Here is a 6001-nt window from a genome sequence, read left to right as displayed (position 1 = left end):
AAAAATTATTTAGTCAGCCACCGATTGTGCAAGTTCCCCCACTTAAAATGATGACAGAGGTCAGTAATTTGCACCAGAGGTACACTTCAACTGTGAGAGACAGAATGTGGAAAAAAAAATCCATGAATTCATATGGTAGGATTTTCTTCACAGTAGGTATGGTGTTCTTGGGATGCAACTCAGTATTCTTCTTCCTCCAAACACGACGAGTTGAGTTTATACCAAAAAGTTCTACTTTGGTTTCATCTGACCACATGACATTCTCCCAATCCTCTGCTGTATCATCCATGTGCTCTCTGGCAAACTTCAGACGGGCCTGGACATGCACTGGCTTCAGCAGCGGAACACGTCTGGCACTGCGGGATTTGATTCCCTGCCGTTGTAGTGTGTTACTGATGGTGACCTTTGTTACTTTGGTCCCAGCTCTCTGCAGGTCATTCACCAGGTCCCCCCATGTGGTTCTGGGATCTCTGCTCACCGTTCTCATGATCATTTTGACCCCACGGGATGAGATCTTGCGTGGAGCCCCAGATCGAGGGAGATTATCAGTGGTCTTGTATGTCTTCCACTTTCTGATTGCTCCCACAGTTGATTTTTTTTCACACAAAGCTGCTTGCCTATTGTAGATTCACTCTTCCCAGTCTGGTGCAGGTCTACAATACTTTTCCTGGTGTCCTTCGAAAGCTCTTTGGTCTTGGCCTTGGCGGAGTTTGGAGTCTGACTGTTTGAGGCTGTGGACAGGTGTCTTTTATACAGATGATGAATTCAAACAGGTGCCATTCATACAGGTAACGAGTGGGGGACAGAAAAGCTTCTTACAGAAGACGTTACAGGTCTGTGAGAGCCAGAGATTTTCCTTGTTTGAGGTGACCAAATACTTATTTTCCACCCTAATTTACGAATAAATTCTTTACAAATCCTACCATGTGAATTCATGGATTTTTTTTTCACATTCTGTCTCTCACAGTTGAAGTGTACCTCTGGTGCAAATTACTGACCTCTGTCATCATTTTAAGTGGGGGAACTTGCACAATCGGTGGCTGACTAAATACTTTTTTGCCCCACTGTATGCTACATGTTGCATGCAAATAGAAAACATTGCCTGAAAAACTCTTAATTTGTCTGCTCCGAATCGCTCTGTTGTGACAGACCAGGTACACAAAGACAGAGCAACAGAAACAATAGGCCCAAAGGTCAGTGATAGCAGTTCTCCAAGAAACCAGTAAAGATTTGGGAATCTGGCTTGTAGTGGTGGACAAGTCAGGACTACCAGGTCCCTATACTATGAAGCTCATGCAACACATCCAGGTTATCTTTCTGTTATCTGAATTTATTTCCCCTAACATTGTTGATTGGAATAAACGATCACATGAAGCTGATTATCAAGTTGGTAAGTTAACCAAGGATTTTCCTGGCATGTTCCCCAAACAAGGGTGGTGTTGGCAGCATCGGACCAATCTACAAGAGAGATATTTTATGAATCATATGACTCTTCTTCCACAGGAAAGGACTGCTGCTACCTGTACGAGTGTGACTATTTAGACTTGAGTTTGTTTTAGAATTTAGATTTTATTATATTTATCCCCATTTATTGTTGTGATTTATTATTGCCTTTTTACTGCTCTTTTTAAACGTTTTCATTTGTACTGACTATTGCACTGTAGAGGCTGGTGAGAAACAGTATTTCATTTCAGTCTGTCATTTCGTATGGTATTACCCAAACTTCTTGAAGTTGAAGGAAATGGTTTCAGTGACACCTACAACAGAAACATTATCTAGACTGCATGAAAAGAAACACACCTACCTGTTCCTTAAGTTAGGGCAATGAGGGTCCTGGCAGTCCCTGCATCTGTCCTGGTCCCTAGGGTATCTAAGCCTGCACCTGTAGCCACTGACAGAGGGAGGGCAGATAGGGTCCCTATTCTCATGCCATTTCACTGGGAGGGGGTGACCAAGGTCTTTCTAGCTACTTGCATTCTAATATCATAGCTTTTTCCAAGATGAGGATGGCTAGGACCCAGCTTAGCCCCACTCCTGTACCTATTCCAAGGGCAAGGGTGGTTGAGTTCCAGCTCACTTTTGCCTTTTCCTAGAGTGAGGAGGGTTAAGACCCAGCTTAATCCCAAGCCCATACCAACTCCAAAGGTGGGCCAAGTAAGATCTGGCTTAAAGTTACCTGATTCCAGAGTGAGGACAGCTAAGATCCAGTCTTCCTCAGCACCCACATCTATTCAGTGAGGAAGACTAGCCCCTAACAACAGCCCCAACTGACAGAGGAAATGGATGGATATTCCCACAGTCCTAACCCAGCCTCTAGAGTCAGCTATGAGCCCAGCAGAGCTCCAGCCTCCCCCAGATCTTCCTGAGTCTTCTCCAGAAGACTACTTCTTCCAGAGAATCCTCCAAAGTGCCCTCCAGCTCCTCCAGTGTCTCCAAAGAACCTCAAGCCAAAGCCTAAACTGGAATCCAAGGGTTCTGAGCCTCTGGCCAAAGCCCTTGTTTTTCTTTCCCTCCTTTCCGGCCCCTTTCACCCTCCTGGATCAATGGGACTGTCCTGCTCCTTGTTTTGTATATCTCTGTCTCAGTGTTTGTTTTCTGTGTTATTTTGATGGTTAGGTTTAGGATTGGAGGTGAGGGAGAACCCAACTATGCTCCACCATCTCTGGCTTTATAACAGTGTGGTGAGGCTTCTGCAGCCAATCAGCACTAAAAATAAATCAGAAAAGGAGAGAGCACATTAATAAGAAAGATTAAGAACTTTTGTTTGACTAGAATTTAATAATAATGGATTGGATTTATATAGCGCTTTTCAAGGCACCCAAAGCGCTTAACAATGCCATTATTCATTCACTCTCACATTCACACACTGGTGGAGGCAGCTACAGTTGTAGCCATAGCTGCCCTGGGGCAGACTGACAGAAGCGAGGCTGCCATATCGCGCCATCGGCCCCTCTGGCCAACACCAGTAGGCAGTAAGGTAAAGTGTCTTGCCCAAGAACACAACGACCAGGACAGAGAGCCCGGGGATCGAACCGGCTACCTTCCGGTTACAGATACACTTCCCAACCCCCTGAGCCACGGTCACCCAGGGGATGACACAATAACAAGGACTGACATGACGTGGCATGAGATAACTTGGTGTGGGGATGTGGCAACCTAGGCGTGGACCAAGAGGGGGATAATTGAACCAGAGGTGGGGGACTGGAGCGTGGCAGGTAATGTCTAGTGATCACACTGAGGAGAGAGAAGAAGGAAGAAAGGGGTTAGTGTGGCAATGTCTACTGAGTGCAGGAGATGGTGACTATAACTAAACTGACTGCTTACTTGCAGGTGGAGAGAGATGAGCTTTGAGGGGATGTGATATTAGTTCGGGTGAGCTGAATGGTACGAGAGGGCTGACCTCAGTTCCAAAGGTTCTGATAAGTGGTGGTGGCAGGAGGGCAGGCAGGTGAAGCACTGAGAGATTTCCAAGCGAGGCAGTCAATTATCTAGGAGTGCGGGAGGTGGGCTAGAGCCAGAGAAACAAGTCGAGTGAATTTCCAGGGAGCTACAGCACAAGAGAAGAAGGTTAGTAAACTTCATAACGACAAAAGCATAGGTCATAAGAGCCGGATACCAACATTGGATAGTTGACAAACTAGCCGTGAGGGGATGTCAACGTGGTATTTAAGTCTCCCGACCTGATTGTCTCAAAACCAACTCCATTTGTGGAGAACAGGTGAGGGGATGGTGGCCCTGCCCAGGAGCGGATACCAGGTGACTCAGGAGAAAAGTGGAATTTTCCAGCTACTCACCCAGACTGTGACACATAGAGGGTTTGTTTAACAGAGGAAGATTAGATGGACAGTTAAACGTACGTGGTAAATAAAACTCGACATAATCTGTATAGCAATGAAAATGAAAGCCTTGCTTTCAAGAATTTTAACATAGTAGGAGCAGTTTTAGAGAGAAATTAACCCAGTGTTTTATGTCCTCATGAAATGAAGAAGGCAATATAAACCAATTCTATAGGAGGCAGCTCTGCTTATTGGTCCCCATTAAAACAGCAAAGCAGATGCCTCTAATCCAGGGGTCGGCAACCCTAGGCACAAAGGGTTAACTAATGGCACAGCCATAGCTGGACTGGCCATCGGGCATACATGGCCCGATGATTTTTTTTTTTTTGTAACGGTTTAGACAATGAAAAGTGGTGGACTGGCCAGATGCTGGCCGGTGTGTAAAAATAACTCAGTTGTTTGGTGGTGGCATCGCGGAGCTTCCACAGATTCAGTAACATTAACAAGTGGTGGAGGCCAGCAGGTGGATGAGGGAGATCGGAGGAAGGACGAGGAGAGAGCCGAGGGGGCCGCCGGTCAGAGCGTCAGGTGAACTGAACTTCAGGTAAGAAGTTATGACCTGCAGTCTATCTGGGTCAGATATAAACCAAGTTTAGGTGGAGTTTATTTTCGTTGTGCTGACCTTTTACAGTCAGTTACATTAACTCTACTGCGTACTAGCTAGCATGACCGAGTTTCTATACAGCTGGGTGGGTGCTATGATGTTACTAATGTTGAACTTTATTTAATTCATAAGGTTAGTTAGTAGAGTTGCCAACCGTCCAGTAAAAAGATGGAATCCTCCTGCATTCAGAGAAATTATTACGCGTTTCGTGTTGAGCTGAGAGGGGACGCAGTTGGTCCCGGACTTTAGCTAGAATGAAAAAGGCACAAAGGTTGAGTTATTCTTTGTCTTTGCTGCACAGCTGCCTCTTCTTCTCTCATCCTCTCACCCGCTCCCTCTCCTGTTGCTACTTTAATCATGAAACTGATCAATGATCAGCTGATCGGCTTTTCTCTCTTGTTCGTTTATCGCCCACTTTGCGCCAGAAAGAGGAAACCAGCGGATGTCGCGGTAAACAACAGCAGCACGTTTAAGCTTGATCAGCTGGTGTTAGAATTTATTTAATATTACTTTCTAGTACAGCTGATGTTTGCTGGAGCCACAGCTGTAAACCTGCTGGTCATGATATCGGTTTGGTTATGTGATGAGAGGGAAACATGAAGATGAAACCAGGAGATGTCCTTACTGGATCATCAGAGCTGAACAGGTGATGGAGAAACGGGTTTACCTTTTAGGTGACATGAATGAGTTGAAGGGAAGTTATGAACTGTTTCTGAGAGACAAATAACACCAGGATCCTTTTCTAAGTAGCTGACAGCTGGTAACTGTGCAGGGGCGGGTCTAGCAAAGTTTTGCCAGGTGGGCAGGTAGGGCATTAACAGGGAAAGGGGGGCACAAAGAAATACTTTCTTATTTTCATTTAAAAATGTCTGGCTGTTATTAAATAATTATCTGAAGCTTACAACCAAAGTTTTTATCTGATGTAAAATGTATAGAAATCATACATATACCAACAACATTGTACATCACTGTCACAAAATCGTTTGTTTTCATTCAAAGGCTTTATGGCTTTAATGCCTGGTGGGCCGGTCTCTAGTCAAAATGCCCGGGCTGTTTTTTTGTCCCAGTCCAGCCCTGGGCACGACACACAGTGAATTAATCTGAGAAGGTGCATCAAAAGATAAATGGCCGCGCCAGCGGTGCACATCGCAAATCAGCTCGCATAGACACATTAGTTGTGCCGCTTCTTAATGACAGTATCTTAACTAACAACCCCAAGTACCAGATTCAACTTGTAATTGGCTAAAAATAACTTAGCCTACTGGTGAGAGGGACGTTGTTAGCTTTCGACATTCCGACACTTCAAAAGCTTGAGGAGCTTTCCGCTCAGCGCAGCATCAGCACCACGGAAATACACGGATACATCCGTAGACTCGAGACACAATGCATTTTCGGAACTTTCCGGTGTTTGGACCAATGTTTTATTTTCTGATCAAACCAGAAATCTTTAATGAGTAGCTGGATTTGTCTCGCATTAACTGGCTGAGTTAATGCCAGTTAATGCAACATCGAAGCAGCTGTAATCCATAGCTGTGCGTGTTCATGCAGCTTGCATTTTCAC

This window comes from Aulonocara sp. 'chitande type north' Nkhata Bay, linkage group LG7, assembly GCF_057382095.1.
Source record: "Aulonocara sp. 'chitande type north' Nkhata Bay isolate Kocher_YH1m ecotype deep benthic linkage group LG7, A_spYH_male_GT1.1, whole genome shotgun sequence".
In the NCBI taxonomy this organism is placed as follows: Eukaryota; Metazoa; Chordata; class Actinopteri; order Cichliformes; family Cichlidae; genus Aulonocara; species Aulonocara sp. 'chitande type north' Nkhata Bay.
The sequence above is the reverse complement of the archived record's forward strand: the minus strand, read 5'-3'. Positions refer to the sequence as shown.